At 40.0% G+C, this 17,847-nt stretch overlaps 1 protein-coding gene across 1 annotated transcript in view; it reads right to left on the bottom strand.

The window, feature by feature from the left end:
* Positions 1-17,847, bottom strand: part of LOC145403625 (nuclear receptor 2C2-associated protein) — a 144,093-nt gene that overhangs the window by 47,297 nt on the left and 78,949 nt on the right. The gene's annotated exons all lie outside the window — the stretch shown is intronic.

Genomic DNA, 17,847 nt, shown 5'->3' on the forward strand with positions numbered 1-17,847 from the left:
CATATTCTAACCTGGGGCGGATCATGGCCACTATCAATTTTTTCATCATCTCCTCATCCGTGTAATGAAATGCTACTCTTATGTTACTGTAGTCAAGAGTTTATACATCTCTCTAAATGTCTTGTCAATATGTTTTTCAGGTGACAAACTATCCTGGACCAGCAATCCCAAATCTTTCTCTTCTCTCGCTTTTGTGATTGGTTCTTTACCTATCAAACAATTCAGTGATGGCCTCTTGGTACTCTTACCCATTTCCAATATTTTACATTTCTTTGTACTGAATTTCATTTCCCACATCGGCTCCATTCATGTGTCCTATCCAGATCCTCCAGCAGCATTTTACAGTCCTCCTCAACCTCTACCTTCCTCAAGGTCTTTGCATTATCAGCAAATAGACTTGCATAACTGTTCACTCCATCTACCATATCATTTACGGAAATCAGGAACATTGCTGGGGCCAACACTGAGCCCTGTGAGACTCCACTTGTTACTTCCCTCCATCCAGACATCCTGTTCTTTACTACTGTTCTCATTTGTCTGGCTCTCAAAAAGTTTTTCATCCATTCCAGGAGGCTTCCCTTCAGTCCTCCTATCTGCACTAGTTTCCACATTAGTCTCTTATGGGGTACCTTGTTGAAGGCCTTCTCCAAATCTAAATGCAAACAATCCGCCCAACCATCTCTCTCCTGTAGCACATCAGTCATTCTTGAGTAAAAGCTCAACAAGTTGGAAACACATGACTTTCCACTTCTGAATCCAAACTGACTCGGCCAAAATATTCGTCTCTTCCAGGTAATTTATCCATCTATCTCTCAGGATTCTCTCGCACAATTTTGCGACCATGCTGGTTAGGGACACTGGTCTGTAATTCAGGGGTACTTGTTTCCTCCATTATAAATTGGTACCACATTTGCCCTCTTCCATTCTTGAGCCACCTTCCCCTCTTCCAAAGAACACAAAATTAACTGTGAATCTTATCCGCCAGTTGTTCTCTGCATTCCTTCTGTACCCAATTAAAGATTCCATCCAGTCCTGGGGTTTTCCTTACATCTTGAGTTTCCAGTAATTTATACACTTCTTGTACTTGGAGTGGATGTGGAAGACGTGTAGATTGGCCTGGGAGGAGGGTGGAGTCCCGGAGGATTGGAAGTCAGGTATAATTACTCCCTTGTACAAAGGGAAAAGGGAAAAAGAAGCGTGTGGTAATCATAGGGGCATTTGTCTTCTTAGTATAATAGGAAAAGTGTATGGCAGGATACTTATTGACAGAGTTAGAGAAAGAACAGAGGAATTAGTTGGAGAAGAACAGGGAGGCTTTAGGAAGGGAAGAGGTTGTGTAGATCAGATATTTATTCTTAGATCTTTAGTGGAAAAGTTTCTAGAGAAGGGAAAGAAGTTGTATGCGGCTTTCATGAATTTGGAGAAAGCATATGACAGGGTGGATAGGCAAGGATTGTGGAAAGTGTTAAGAATATATGGAGTAGATGGGAAGTTGTTGAATGCTGTGAAGTGTATATACGATGGTGCTAAGGCTGCAGTGCGTGTGGATGGTGAACTAAGTGAATTTTCCTCTTTGAAGGTTGGGTTGAAACAAGAAAGTGTCATGTCCTCATGGTTGTTCAATCTGTACATGGATGGGGTAATAAAAGAGGTACAATGTAGGGTAGTGGATGTTGGAGTGGCCCTGGTGAGAGAGGATAGTGTTTGGAAACTCCCTGTATTGTTGTTTGCAGATTATATTGTGTTGTTGAGTGAAGACGAAGGGGAGCTGCAAGGCTTGGTGGATGAGTTTGGGAGAGTGTGTAAGAAACGGAATCTAAGGGTGAATGTAAGGAAGAGTAAAGTGATGGTCTTTGAAAGAGGTGAAGTCAGTGAATGTACAGCGAGGTTGGATGGTGAGGAATTGGAAAATGTGAGTATGTTTAAGTACTTGGGTAGTGTGATGAGTAAGGATGGAGGTTTGGAAGGTGAAGTGCTTGAAAGGGTACAGCAGGGAAGAAAGGTTGTTGGTTCTTTGAAAGCAGTGATAAGAAACAGGGAATTGAGCATGGAAGTGAAAAAGTTACTACATGACAGTATTATGATACCAACTCTAACGTATGGAAGTGAAGCTTGGATGTTGTTGGAAAGACACAAGTCAAGAGTGAGGGCAGTGGAAATGAGTTATTTAAGAGGAGCCTGTGGAGTCACATGGAGAGACAGGCTGACGAATGAGGATATAAAGGAGCGTTGTGGTGTGGATGTGGATGTGATAGGAAGGGTTATGAGAAACACACTGAGGTGGTTTGGCCATGTGGAGAGGATGGAGGGTTATGAGAAACACACTGAGGTGGTTTGGCCATGTGGAGAGGATGGAGGGTGAAAGACTGATGAAGAGAGTGTATGTGAGTGAGGTGGAGGGCGGAAGAGGGAGGGGGAGGCCGAGGATGAGGTGGAGGGATGGGGTGGAGAGGTATATGAGAGAGGGAGGTGTGAGTTGGAAGCAGGGCAGTGAAATGGCAGGGGACAGGGCGACGTGGAGGTGTTTTGTTTGTGGCCACCCCAAAAGGGATTGAGACGTCTGGCAATAGACAGAGAGATAGTACTTCCACTTTTATACCTTTTATCACTACATTTCTGGTCACTTCCTCCCCTTCCACAAACTCCCTGTCATTTGTGAAATTCAACTGGAAACATTTGTTCATTATTTCAGCTTGCATTGTTGCATCTATAAAGACCTCTCCTTCTACTTTCAGTATGGTGATTCCTTCCTTTTGTTTCAATTTGCCATTGACAAATCCATAAAACAGTTTGGGTTCATCCTTACACTTGTCTGTTATACCTTTTTCAAAATTCCTTTCTTCCTCGCTACGTATTCTTGTATACTCATTTCCTGTTCTTTTATATTCTTCCTCTGTTCTGTTATTACCTCTGTTTCTCCAGTTGTTCCACGCCATGTCCCTCTCTTTTTTTGCTATTATCTATCTATCGCCAGACGCCTCAATCCCGTTTGGGGTGGCCACAAACAAATCGCCTCCAAGTCGCCCTGTCCCCCGCCATTTCACTGCCCTGCTCCCAACTCACACCCCCTTCTCTCATATACCTCTCCACCCCATCCCTCCATCTCATCCTTGGCCTCCCCCTCCCTCTTCCCCCCTCCACCTCACTCACATACACTCTCTTCGTCAGTCTTTCACCCTCCATCCTCTCCACATGGCCAAACCACCTCAGTGTGTTCCTCATAACGCTTCCTATCACATCCACATCAACACCACAACGCTCCTTTATATCCTCATTCGTCAGCCTGTCTCTCCACGTGACTCCACAGGCTCCTCTTAAATAACTCATTTCCACTGCTCTCACTCTTGACTTGTGTCCTTCCAACAATGTCCAAGCTTCACTTCTGTACGTTAGAGTTGGTATCACAATACTGTCATGTAGTAACTTTTTCACTTCCATGCTTATTTCCCTGTTTCTTATCACTGCTTTCAAAGAACCAGCAACCTTTCTTCCCTGCTGTACCCTTTCAAGCACTTCACCCTCCAAACCTCCATCCTTACTCATCACACTACCCAAGTACTTAAACGTACTCACATTTTCCAATTCCTCACCATCCAACCTCGCTGTACATTCACTAACTTCACCTCTCTCAAAGACCATCACTTTACTCTTCCCTACATTCACCTTTAGATTCCGTTTCTTACACACTCTCTCAAACTCATCCACCAAGCCTTGCAGCTCCCCTTCGTCTTCATTCAACAACACAGTATCATCTGCAAACAAAAGTACAGGGAGTTTCCAAACACTATCCTCTCTCACCAGGGCCACTCCAACATCCACTACCCTACCTTGTACCTCTTTTATTACCCCATCCATGTACAGATTGAACAACCATGGAGACATGACACATCCCTGTTTCAAACCAACTTTCAAAGAGAAAAATTCACTTAGTTCACCATCCATACGCACTGCAGCCTTCGCACCATCGTACATACTCTTCACAGCATTCAACAACTTCCGATCTACTCCATATATTCTTAACACTTTCCACAATCCTTTGCTATTATACACCTATTAAACCACTCCTTTTTCCTGTTTTCTTTCCCCCTTATTCCTGGCACATATTTTTCCACACCTTAATTATAGAGGTCTAGAAAGATATTCCACTTCCTCTATATCTCTCTTGTTTCTCTGAATTTCTCCAATCTGCATTTTTGAAAAATTTTCTCAATCCTGCAAAGCTTGCTTTCCCAAAGTTGTATCTTCCCTGCCAATAAAGCTTGTCTCTTGGCACCACGTCCCCTATTGTCATCTGGAACTCAATGACCACGTGATCACTTTTTCCTATAGGACAGGGATATTTCAAAGATTCAGTTATGTCGAGTTCTTTGGTTAGCAGTAAATCTAATCTTGCTGGTGTGTCCTTACCTCAGAATCGTGTCTCTCCTTTGACCTACTGTGTCATCACATTATTCATTGTTATATTTAACAATATACTGCCCCACGAATCTTCACTGCCTCCTGAGTCCCATTCCTCCCAGTTCACCTCTTTACAATTAAAGTCCCCCATTAAAATTATACTGTCGCATTACTCAATCACTTTCTGTAGATAACTAGTCATGTCTGACAACATCTCCTGGTATTCATCATTATTCCATGCTCTTGTCTTAGGGTGAACATACACTACTGCCATATCTCTCTTGCCATTCTCTCCAGTTTCTAATTTTAATAGTTATCACTTCAGCCCTTCCCTCTCCCACTTCCACAGTATCTACATTTATGTTGTTCTTCACTGCTATTATTGCTCCTCCTCCTGTTTTTTCTTTTCTGTCTCTTCTCCACAGTTTGTATTTACCATTTCCCATATGGACATAAATATCCTCTCTTAACTTGGTCTCTACAAAGCACATAACATCAGGTTCATGTACCCTCAAGAAATTGTTGATTTCTAACCTTGCCGGTATTAAACCATCGACATCAGTATATGCCACTTTCATTGTTTTTTATACCCTCTTCTCTCCTCGCTTCGTCAGTACCACTTCCTCAATTTCTGATCCATAACTCTTCAATAAAACACTGTCTTCTCTTCCTCCATTCTCTGTTTGTTTTTTGCCTTTGCTTCCTTTACAAACATCTCTATCTTAGCTCATTCTTCCTCATTTGCATCTCTCTTTATCCAAACATTTTTGAACCCCTCTTTGTCTGATAATTTCCATGTTCTATTGATGACTTCGTTTACCACTACCTCGGACTTAAACTTTGCCTTCAATGGGTTGCCCCCCTCCTTCCTCGTACTTTCCTAACCTAAACACTTCTTCAACCTCTTTTTGAGCTTCGTTGTTACTCTCCATAACTACTGATATTATTTCTTTAGCCTTACTCAGTTCTGCTCTTTCTCTTTCTGATCTTACTGTCATACGTTTTTCTTTTACTCCTGAAATTATTACACATTTTTTCTTATCTGCTACATCCCTGACTAGAGATTCTCTACTTCTCAGAACCCTAACCACTTCCTTCTCCACCTTTTCCTTGCTTTGTTGTTTTACAATCTCTCTCAAATTTACATTTCCTTCCTCCTGAATTTTCTTCCACCCCTTATGTTGCTCCTTGATTTCCATAATGTGCTCATCTTGCATCCTTGATTTGGATTCATACTCATCTACTTTACTTTTCATCCTGTCCCATTCTTCTTCCAACCTCTTATTCTCCCTCTTGAGCTGTTTTATTTCATTTGAGGCAGATTCATTACTCTTTTAATTCTGTGACCTCTCTTTCTTGTTCATCACTGCATGTGCAAACTTTTTCCAGTTGATTCTGTAGTACTTTGATCTCTTTCTCCTGCTCTAAGGTCTGTTCCTGCAACTCTCTAATTAGTGCCCATACCTTTTTTAACTCCTGGACATCCCTTTCCGCTGTTTTCTCTACTCCTGCTACTCGTTTAGTTCAGTTTAGTACTTCCATTTCCCACATCATCTTCAGAGAAGCCCTCAAATTCCCCCTCACCAGTTGTAAACAAAGTACTGTCCCTCTCTGCCGTGATGCAGCCATATGGAAACTTTCTATTTCCACCGTATATTGTACTGTCTATGAACGAAATCTGCAATTTTTTTAACTATTGTCCAATGGGACCACCACTCAAGCACTCTTTTACATTATCACAATAGGCTGGTCTCCTTTTCGCTGCTGATTCAGCGATTATTTCCCCACGATCCAGGAAGAGCTCCATCTCTGTCGGCGACCTGTGTGTGTGTGTGTGTGTGTGTGTGTGTGTGTGTGTGTGTGTGTGTGTGTGCGTGCATGCGTGCGTGCATGCGTGCGTGTGTGTGTGTGTGTGTGTGTGTGTGTGTGTGTGTGTGTGTGTGTGTGTGTGTGTTCTTACCTAATTGTTCTTACCTAATTGTATCTTTACAGGAATGAGTCAAGCTCGTACTGTCCCGTGTCTTAAACCATATTTATCGTACATATCCTTAAATTTGTGAATTGTTTTGGCACACACTATTTCATTCGGTAGTGCATGCCATTGATCAATTGCTCTGTTTGGGAAACTGAATTTCCTTACGTCTTTATCACTTCTCTTCTTATTTAGTTTTTTGCAGTGTCCTCTTGCTGATGCTTCTCCATGTGTTAAGTAATCATTTATGTCTATTTTCTCCTTCCCTGATATGCACTTATATAGCATTATCATGTCACCTCTTTTCCTTCTTTCCTGTAGTGTTGGTAGATTCAGTTTATTTAGTTTTTCTTCGTAGCTTAGGTCCCTTAAGCTTGGTATCCATCTTGTAGTGGCCCTTTGAACTTTTTCAATCTTGTCTATGTGCTTTTTGAGATGAGGACTCCAGACTACTGATGCATATTCCAGGGTTGGTCTAATGAATGATGTTATTATCCTTCTTAGCATGTCTTCATTTATGTATGTGAATCCTATTCTCATATTTGCAAGCAGTGTATACATGTTCCGTACTTTCTTGCTGATGTGGTCAGCCGGAGATAGTCTGTTATTAATGATCACACCTAGGTCTTTCTCTCTTTCTGATGTGTATAGGGTTTTATTTCCTAACTTATAATCCCAATCAGGTCTTTTTCCACTTTTATCAAACTTGATTACATGACACTTGTCCACATGAATTCCATTTGCCATGTACTACTCCATTCATGAAGTTTATTTAATTCTTCTTGTAGCTCTTTACAAGAGTCTGTGTTAGTAATTCTCCTTTGTATTTTTGCATCATCTGCAAACATATTCAGATAGCTCTCATTTCCAGTGTTACTGTTTATATCATTTATATACACTAAAAACATGATTGGTGCCAGCACTGAACCCTGTGGTACTCCACTAGTCACTTCTTTCCATGATGAGTACTTTCCTCTTAGTACTGTTCTCATTTCTCATTTTTTGAGAAAGTCTTGCATCCAACAAAACAGTTTGCCTCAAATTCCTCCTTGATGGTACAGTTTCCATAAAAGTCTTTGGTGTGGTACTGTGTCAAAAGCTTTCTTGAAATCTAAATAGATACTGTCCACCCATCCTTCCCTTTCCTGTATTGTGTTTGTTACTCTGTCATAGTAGCTCAACAGATTAGTAACACATGATTTTCCTTTTCTGAAACCAAACTGTCTTTCTGTTATCATACTGTGTTCTTCTAGATGATTTACCCAAGCTTTTCTTATAAGCTTTTCTAATACCTTGCTTACAACACTGGTCAGTGATACTGGTCGGTAGTTGAGTGGATTTTGTCTATTTCCTTTCTTGAATAAGGGGACAATATTTGCTTTTTTCCAAATATCAGGTAGTTTACCTTGACTCAAGGATTTCTTGAAAATTAAAGATAATGGTTTACTTAACTCCTTTGCACATTCTTGTAATACCCAACATGAAATTTCATCAGGACCACTTGCTTTTCCTCTGTCTAATCTACTTAACTTCTCCTGTATTACTTTTTTTTGCTATTTGTATATCTGGTAGTATGTGTGGACATGCATGTTCCACATAGTCCCTCTCAAAATTTTTTTCTTCTATAAAAACTAATTGGAAATTCTTATTTAGTGCTTCACAAATATCCTTCTCTTGTGTATAAGTGATTCTCTTGTCCGTAATGGATTGTATTATATCTTTTACTTTGGTTTTGCTTCTGATATAGCTGTAAAACAGCTTTGGTTGATCACTAATTTTATTTATTATATCCTCCTCAAACTGTTTTTCTTCCCTCCTTATTCTTGTATAATCGTTTCTTGTCTGTTTGTAATTATTGTACGCCCTTTCACTATTATGTCTTCTGTATCTATTCCACAACAAATCCCTTCTTTCTTTTGATTTTTTACATTCTGTATTGAACCATTTCTGTATTTTCTTATCTGCTTCTTTGTGCTGTGGGATGTACTTCTGGACTCCTATTTCATAAAATTCACAATTTTTTATATACAGCATTTAAATCTTGTCGTCTAAGCTCATTTTCCCAATCAACTTCTAAGAAATACTTCTTTAGGTCTTGATAATTTCCCTTTTTATAGTTTAGGCTCTTTTTGTAACTGTCATTGCTGTTTACTATGTCATATGCTATCCTGAAGTTATAATTTAGTAATGCATGATCGCTTTTGCCGAGTGGAGGGTGATATATTAAACTGTCAGTATCATTTTCTTGCCTAGTAAATATTAGATCTAGCACTGAAGGTACATCAAGTCCTCTTTTTCTGGTGGTTTCCCTCACATGTTGCATTAGGAAGAACTCTTGTACAAGTTCCAGGAGCTTTTGGTCCCAACAGCTTTCTTGGCTAATTATATCTAGAGTATTCCAATTTATATTTGTATTGAAATCCCAAGTTAGTATAATTCTTTCTGATTTCTCTTCCATTTTATGTAGTAATTATCTTAAACTCTGAATTGTACTCTCTGCCAGGTCCTCATATTCATATCTTTCCCATGTGTTTGATCTGGGTGGCATGTACAAATTGGCTACAATTACTTTACCTTCAGATGTGTTGATCTCTACTGCAATCAGTTCTACTTGTGATGGTATATCTAGCTTTATTTCATTGACTTTTAGATTTTTCTTAGTTAATATTATAATTCCTCCTCCTTTTTTTAAATTTCTGTCTCTTCTCCATATATTGTATTCCTCTAAGTTTAGTATGTCATTGGATATCCTTGGTGTTAATTTTGTTTCAGTTAGGCATATTATTTGTGGTTCATTTTCTCTGACATAATCATTCATCTCAATTTAGATACCATTCCATCCACATTTGAGTACATCAACTTTATCATCTTGTTTATATACTTGTCATGACATGGTTCTACTACCCTCCTCCTTTTTATTCCATCCTGTTTGTGTACCACTTTCGTACCTGCAATCCTATTACTTTGTAAAAATATTTCTTCTCCTTTTCTGATCTTCCCTCATTTTTTGTTTTTGCTTCCTCCCTTTTCTCTTTCAGTAATTCCAGTTCCTCTTGTATTAGGCATCTTTTTATCCATACATTTTTGAACTCCTCTTGTTCCATAAGATTCTTTGCATTTTTTGGTATCTCTTCCACAGTGTTTACACTCTGGAAAGTCACCTTTAGAGGTCTTGTCTTGCTTTTCTCATATTTCCCTAACCTTTTGTGTTCCTCTATGTCTTTACTACAGATTTCCTCTGATACTTCCTTCAGTAAGTGCATTACATTTGCCATCTCCTTTTTGTCTCTTGTGATCTTGTTTTTTACTTCTTCCTCTTCTATACCAGTGATTACTATAGATTTGTTTATATCTACTGAATCTCTGACTAACTTTGGATTGTTTTGGATTATTCTTTTCACTTCCTTTTTAATGCTTTTTTCCTCCACCCTTGTTTCTAAGTCTTTCTTTACTTTCACCATTTCAGCATACGTGGTTTCCATATCATTTTTGTAGCTTTGCACAGCTTCATTCACCTGTGTTATCTTCTCCTCAATATCACTGCTCTGGTCCATAAGACTGCTTACTTGTCTAATTGTCTCTGTGTCATTTTTTAACTCTTCCATAACACTCTCGTGATTGACTACTTGCCATTTCACTCATTTTCTTCCTAAGTGTACTCAATTCCACTGTTAGTTCACTGATGGTTGTGTCTTTCTTATTGGCCTCCCTTCCTAGTTTTTGTATTTCTTCCTTTTGCAAGTGCATCTGCTTCTTTATTTCATCAATTTCATTTTTGAAAGCCATTTCTAGTTTGTTTACACGTTCAACCAGTCTATTGTGAGTCTCCACTTCAACCAGTTCTTGGTAGAAATCATCATTTTGCTTTTTACTTTTATCCCTTTTTTTTTCCAAATTTGCTTTACTAAAGTATGTATCCATTTTGTAATACTAAAAGTGCAAAGCATATACTTACAATCCCCGTGTTGTTGTAGTCTAAACAAACCTCAGATGACTCAGCATATTCTTTCGTCTTGTTTTTCTTTCCTGTTTGAACAAGTCTTGTTTAAACTTATTATTTTTTTCCTTTTAATAATGAAAAATCATTTAGTCTAACCTAGTACAGAGCTTGACTCATGCAAAGATACTAATATAGGTAATGCCTCTGGCCGTGTTGGTTCGGTACGGAGCGCCGATGTCACACGTCCTACTCAGTTGAATCCCTCTACGTGTGTGTGTGTGTGTGTGTGTGTGTGTGTGTGTGTGAGAGAGAGAGAGAAAGTGAGAGTGAGAGTGAGTCAGTGAGTGTGAGTGAGAATGAGTCAATGAGAGTGGGTCAGAGTGAGTGTGTCAGTGAGAGTGAGTGAGAGTGGGTGGGGAGGGGTTGTAGGACAGTTTGTCTCTCATCTCTCTCCCCATCCCCCTGCCCTCCCCCACCCTGCTTGTCTCCCTCCCTGTCCCCCCACCCCCACTTGTCTCCCTTCCCCACCCTCACTTGTCTCCCTTCCCCACCCTCACTTGTCTCCCTATCCATCTCCCCACCCTCCTCCACCCTTGCTTGTCTCCCTCCCCGTTTGATAGCCAACATACTCGCTGACCGAACACTCCCATTGGTATACAACACTGTCGGAAATTGGGGTAGGGGTGTATTGATGTTGTAATGCCTACAAATCTTAACCCACTGGGCCCAAGGATGCCTTTTTCACTTTGTTCTTGCCATCTTCTATGATTCTGTAATCCCAGGATAGATTTCCTGAACTAGAGGGGTTAGATATAGCATTCAAAAACCCATTCAATATGAGCCCATTTCCAACTATATGAAACTGTCTGGTAGGAGCAAAAATAAGGAATGAAGAAACTCCACCACATTGATACATTCCACTATAACTGAGCATACAGTAAATCTCTGAGATGGACTTAGCTGTGGAACCCAGCATTACTGTCCAACTGTGTGCAGGTATGCAAGGTATGAACTGCACAGCACTGCTATTACTGAAGCAAAAGCAAAGAATATTTTTTTTTTACCTTGCTCAAGAATCATAATTTTACACATACAATCATGTTAATTAGGTTTTAGTTTATTGTAATTTTGATTACCTTGCAATCAGATATGTGTGAAACCAAGGTAAGCCTGCTTAGTTTTGACCCATTATGTGATAAACTCATGCTTATTTTACAGCATCAGCAAAACAGTACAGGGTACACCCAATCCTTGAGTAATATGCGGTTGAGTAAGACGTTTTGGTTCTAACACGCTCAGCATAATGCAACAGGTCATAATCAACACAGGGAAGAACTCAAGCTCATGCGAGAAGTCAACTGGCCTGGCAAAGAAATTTGAAGGTCACGCACAGTTTTGTCACCTGCCAGACTAATCAAGATTGTCTGACATACATCCAGGTACTTGTCCTGGGCATACTCAAGGCCGTTTGCTTAGACAATAAATGGGTTTCGCAATTTAGGGGACGAAATAGAACAAAATGTTTCCTAATCAGAAAAAAATTGCACTCATCCATGTGTTCTCGGAAGTTAGCGTTCAGTTCCACAATCTTCATTCGATTTCGCACTTTCCAACACATTTCAGACCAACTGAGCATACAGCTATCCATCTTTTCTTGCATCTCACTGAGTTCTAGCTGCACTGTGCAGCAAGATTTTTGTGTGTGTGTGTGTGTGTGTGTATGTGTGTGTGTCTGAATGTCAGACAAGGACACTGACTCTTAGTCATGCCACATGATCAACCCCAGCCACCCAGAAAGTGGCGCATCTTCACATATGCCTAGAAGTATGAGATAGTAAAGGAGATAGAGCAGGGAATGAGATGGGCAGAAATGTTGAGAAAGCATGGTGTGAATTAAGGCACCATCAGAACGATTTGGAGAACCAAGAGAAGATAAAGAAGCTCATGCATAGGAACCCTGATGATGCAAACCTGGCAGCAGTAAGAGTTCGTAATGTTGTCCTGAAGCTGACCGAGAAGCTCATGGGGTCTTATGTGGGGCACAAGAGAAAGAACAACATCCCTACCGAAGGCCACACTATAGCTTGATACAAGAGAAGGTGAAGCTTTAAGTCAATAAAACTGGGGGTAGTGAGTTGGTGGAGAGTGCCAGGGAGCTATGCATCAACACATGGGTACCTAGCCTAACGTTTGTTTTTGTTAATGTTATTGTAATACCATTCATGTTCTTAACCACAATAGTAATATCTCTTTTAGTGCTTTACCTGATGGTGGGTATAAGCAGAGGGTAAATTATGTGGAGCAGGGTGGTAAGAAGGGATAAAAGTGAGAGTTTTAGAAAGTTCCCAGAACACATTGTACCATTATACGTGCAAACATATTGTCTGAGTGATGCGGTTTTGAGTAGCACGGTCCTTATCCAGACCATGTTGTCCATAATACTCGATGATTGAGTGTACTCATGTTTGAAAACTAGCACCATAGCCACTTATTACCATGTACTGTACTGCTTAATTTCTGTTCCTCTTCACTTCTCATTCCCATTCCATTAATATTCTGAAGATCTATATATGGTGTGTGTCTGATTTTAAAACAAAAGCTAAAGTTCCTGATAAAACAGCTCAATAGTAGGTATCACCCCTGGGGGTAGGGGGGTTTTTCAAGAATACTCCCCCAGTATCCCTGCTTGTTGTAAAAGGCGACTAAAAGGGTTGGCGGAGGGTTAGTGCCCCTCCCTGGAAAACAACTAACTAAAAAGACAAACAATAAGCCTCGGACAAGGACTGACCAAAAGATGACGACCAAGGACCAGACAATGGACATGGTAATCGGAACATGGAATGTAAGGGGAGCGAATGATGAGGTGAAAGAGAGAGAGAGATGGTCCATGTGATTGAGGATGCGAAAGTTGATGTATGTGGAATAACTGAAACTAAATGGGGAGGTGAGAGTGTGAAAGAATGGGAGTATGGATTGGGTATATGTGCAGGAGTAGGTGAGAATGAGAGGGCAAAAGAAGGAGTATGTATAGTTGTGAGTAAAAGATGGAAGAAGAGCATAAGAGAGTATGGATCAGTTGGGTCAAGGATTGTGTGGGTAAGATTGAAAGTTGGAATACAAATGTGGGCGATTATGTGTGTGTATGCGCCAATGCAAGATCGTGCAAGCAAAGTGAGAGAAGAGTTCTGGACAAATGTGGAAATGTGCATGGAAAAGTTTGGAAGGAATGAGAGAGTGTTTTTGAATGGTGATATGAATGGTAAAGTAGGGAATGTGAAGGTGGATGGAATAGTTGGTGAGTGGGGTGTGCCTGCTGAGATAGATGAGAATGGCAGTGCGTTAGTGGACATTTGTGCTGGGAGGGGGTTGGTGATAGCCAATACCCTCTTCAGGCACAAAATGATCCACAGGTATACATGGCGAGTGATGAGAAGGGTGGGTGGTGAACTGAATGAAAGGAAGGCAATGATTGATTATGTATGTGTGGATGAATGGATGCAAAAATGTGTAATGGATGCAAGAGCTTATAGATGTTGGGGGAGTGGACTTTCTGACCACTACTTGGTGGTGGCCAGAATCAATATCCAATTAAGATGGAGAAATAGAAGAAGGGAAGGACGGGAAGGAGTATTTGTAAGGAGAGTGGAAAGGTTAAAAGAGGATGAGAAAAAGGCAGAGTATAAGAGAGAAGTGGAGGAACGACTGGGCAAATATGAATTGGAGCAGATGGGGGACTTGGAAGGTGTGTGCAGGATATTCACAGCAGAAATATGTGCAGCATGTGATGTGGTGTGTGGGATGAAGAGAAGACAGAGGGGTGTGCAAGGAACAGCGTGGTGGAATGAAGAGGTGAAACAGGCTGTGGCATAAAAGAAGAAACCATACAATGAATGGATGAGAAACAGGGGAGTGGAAAAAGTTGAGAGGCGGAAGAGAGAGTTACTGTATTATGTAGAAAGAAAGAGGTGAAAAGATTAGTAAGAGAGAGTAAGAAGAAGGCAGATGAAGAATTTGGAAGGAACTTGAGTGTAAAGTGGAGGGACTGTATGAAAATGTTCTATACAGAGGTGAAAAGGGTAAGACAAGGTGCAAGTGATGTTAGCAGGGGAGTGAAAGATAAAAATGGTAGATTACTAGTGGAGAAGGGAGAAAAAGTGAGCAGATGGAGAGAACACTTTAAGGAATTGTTGAACGTAGAGGATGGAAGTAATGCGAGTATAAGTGACTGGGGAATGGCTGGGAGAAGAAGGGAGGTGAGAAGACAGGAAGAAATCAGTAGGATAGAAGTTGTGGAAGCAATGAAGAAAGTTAAATTGGGGAAAGCCCCAGGAATAGATGGAGTGTGTGGTGAAATGCTGAACCATGAGGGAGAGATAGTAGTAGAATGGATGTGGAAAATGTGCAGATTGGCCTGGGAGGTAGGTTGAGTCCCAAAGGATTGGAAGTCAGGTATAATTATTCCCTTGTACAAAGGAAAAGGGGAAAAAGAAGTGTGTGGTAATCATTGGGGCATTTGTCTTCTTAGTATAATAGGAAAAGTGTATGGTAGGATACTTATTGACAGAGTTAGAGAAAGAACAGAGGAATTAGTTGGAGAAGAACAGGGAGGCTTTAGGAAGGGAAGAGGTTGTGTAGATCAGATATTTATTCTTAGATCTCTAGTGGAAAAGTTTCTAGAGAAGGGAAAGAAGTTGTATATGGCTTTCATGGATTTGGAGAAAGCATATGACAGGGTGGTTAGACAAGGATTGTGGAAAGTATTATGAATATATGGAGTAGATGGGAAGTTGTTGAATGCTGTGAAGAGTATGTATGATGGTGCTAAGGCTGCAGTGAGTGTGGATGGTGAACTGAGTGAATTTTTCTCTTTGAAGGTTGGATTGAAACAGGGATGTGTCATGTCTCCATGGTTGTTCAATCTGTACATGGTTGGGGTAATAAAAGAGGTACAAGGTAGGGTAGTGGATGTTGGAGTGGCCATGGTGAAAGAGGGTAGTGTTTGGAAACTCCCTGTACTGTTGTTTGCAGATGATACTGTGTTGTTGAGTGAAGATGAAGGAGAGCTGCAAGGCTTGGTGGATGAGTTTGGGAGTGTGTGTAAGAAACAGAATCTAAAGGTGAATGTAGGGAAGAGTAGAGTGATGGTCTTTGAGAGAGGTGAAGTCAGTAAATGTACAGCGAGGTTGGATGGTGAGGAATTGGAAAATGTGAGTACGTTTAAGTACATGGGTAATGTGATGAGTAAGGATTGGAGGTTTGGAGGGTGAAGTGCTTGAAAGGGTACACCAGGGAAGAAAGGTTGCTGGTTCTTTGAAAGCAGTGATAAGAAACAGGGAAGTGAGCATGGAAGTGAAAAAGTTACTACATGACAGTATTGTGATACCAACTCTAAAGTATGGAAATGAAGCTTGGCCATTGCTGGAAGGACACAAGTCAAGAGTGAGAGCAGTGGAAATGAGTTATTTAAGAGGAGCCTGTGGAGTCATATGGAGAGACAGGCTGACAAATGAGGATGTAAAGGAGCATTGTGGTGTGGATGTGGATGTGATAGGAAGCGTTAGGAGGAACACACTGAGGTGGTTTGGCCATGTTGAGAGGATGGAGGGTGAAAGACTGACGAAGAGAGTGTATGTGAGTGAGGTGGAGGGGGGAAGAGGGAGGGGGAGGCCGAGGATGAGATGGAGGGATGGGGTGGAGAGGTATATGAGAGAGGGGAGTGTGAGTTGGGAGCAGGGCAGTGAAATGGCGGGGGACAGGGCGACATGGAGGCGATTTTTTTGTGGCCACCCCGAACGGGATTGAGGCGTCTGGCAATAGATAGATAGAAAACCCATTCAGTCAGATGATCAGACAATTAAATTCATTTTAGGGGAACCTCACATCGTGATGGACTGTGTGAAAGCTATCTCTAAGTCCTCCAAATGGAGTAATTTCTCCTCCGATAACTAAATCATCTGGAGGTATCATGAATAATAATAAAAGCAATATGTTAGCAGATTCACAGAGTAAATATCAGTGCAATAAAATAAATACTGCCATCAACAAAACAGCTGTTTCTAGTCGTCTTTATCGACCTTTTTAGTACAGATTATTTCACTGTACTCAAAAAAGGCCTCTCATACCAAATGAGTTAGCTACAATCCCTACTTTCATACTGCATGTAGTGGTCATTTATCATGTACTCTTGTTTGGGAAATGTTTCACAACCATACTCCATTTATGGTCTATTTTTTCATCATTTGCTTAGGAAAGGCTTCACTACTGTACTACATGTTTTTTCTTTTTTTAAATCATTTATGTTTGTTTAGGAAAGTGTTCTCATATTGAAAGGGTTACATAGACTGATTTCTATTATCACAAATTCTTTCAAGTTACAATACTGCAACTACAAGAAACTTGTGAAATAGAAATGTTTTTATCTTTAAAAAGACATCCTCATACAGGTGCTTCTCTAACAATACCATATTGGCATTCTTTACTTGGCTGAAGTACTATCCTGTACTTTATTTCACCTTAACTTCGAATAGATTTTTATCCTTTTATAGCTTATTTGATTCACATTGCTCAATGGTAGAACAAGACAATATTACAGCAATACATTCTTCTTTTAGCACTTCTTTGTGTCCATCATAATATTTTAGTGTTAATCTAATGAAACACTAGTATTCAATATTAGGAGATGGCAATTATAGGCAGTTAAAGTGAAAAGAGTAAACCAACTTTATTCTGATTCCACACTCAACTGCTAGTATGATCCACCAATACATCATTGTTGACTGAGCAATATTAAAGACAAATATTCCTGTTACCTGTGATAGGCCACATCATTTTAATGAAAATCCATGAAAGTTATTCATACACCATTTATACACAGCACAAATTTATGTGAAAACCTGTATACAAATATGAATGCACAAAATGACCTTACAGCAAACTAGATAAAACTAACAATGGATTAATTAACACAGTACTGTATCTAAATAACTGTATTTAAAATAAAATAAAAAAGTTCAGACACTGAAAGACGTACTGTTGTTTGTTTTACAAACATTCAAATTACCAGTAAAGCTTAAAACATGAATATGTGAAGACCAACCAAATTTTTTATCCTATAATCCCCTCAAGTTAATCCTGGCTATGTCTAGTTCTATTAACCAAACTTTACCAGTGCAGCAAATCAACAACATATCTGGTTTCTTGCTGCATTTCCACAAAGAACAGTTCATTAAATGTACAATACACCCATTACAAAAACCTGTTCCATACATTAACTTCAGAAATGAAAATCACTTTTACATTAACATTTCTAATGCCCTTTAGTCAAGGATGTTATTTGTAATAACAGCATATTCTTGCTAATCCCAGACACTTTTTATCAGCTTTGGAAACATCTCTAGTAATGAAGGGGTTAATTATGTCTACATCCAACACCTCAAGTTCAAGGAATCTCTCCTGTGGTAAACAAAATCATATGGAGATAGCAGGAATTTGCTTATATATATATATATATATATATATATATACACTAGGTATGCAT

Source organism: Coenobita brevimanus, chromosome 61 (assembly GCF_032717465.1).
Source record: "Coenobita brevimanus isolate Jiangsu-jjx chromosome 61, ASM3271746v2, whole genome shotgun sequence".
NCBI classification, from domain to species: Eukaryota; Metazoa; Arthropoda; class Malacostraca; order Decapoda; family Coenobitidae; genus Coenobita; species Coenobita brevimanus.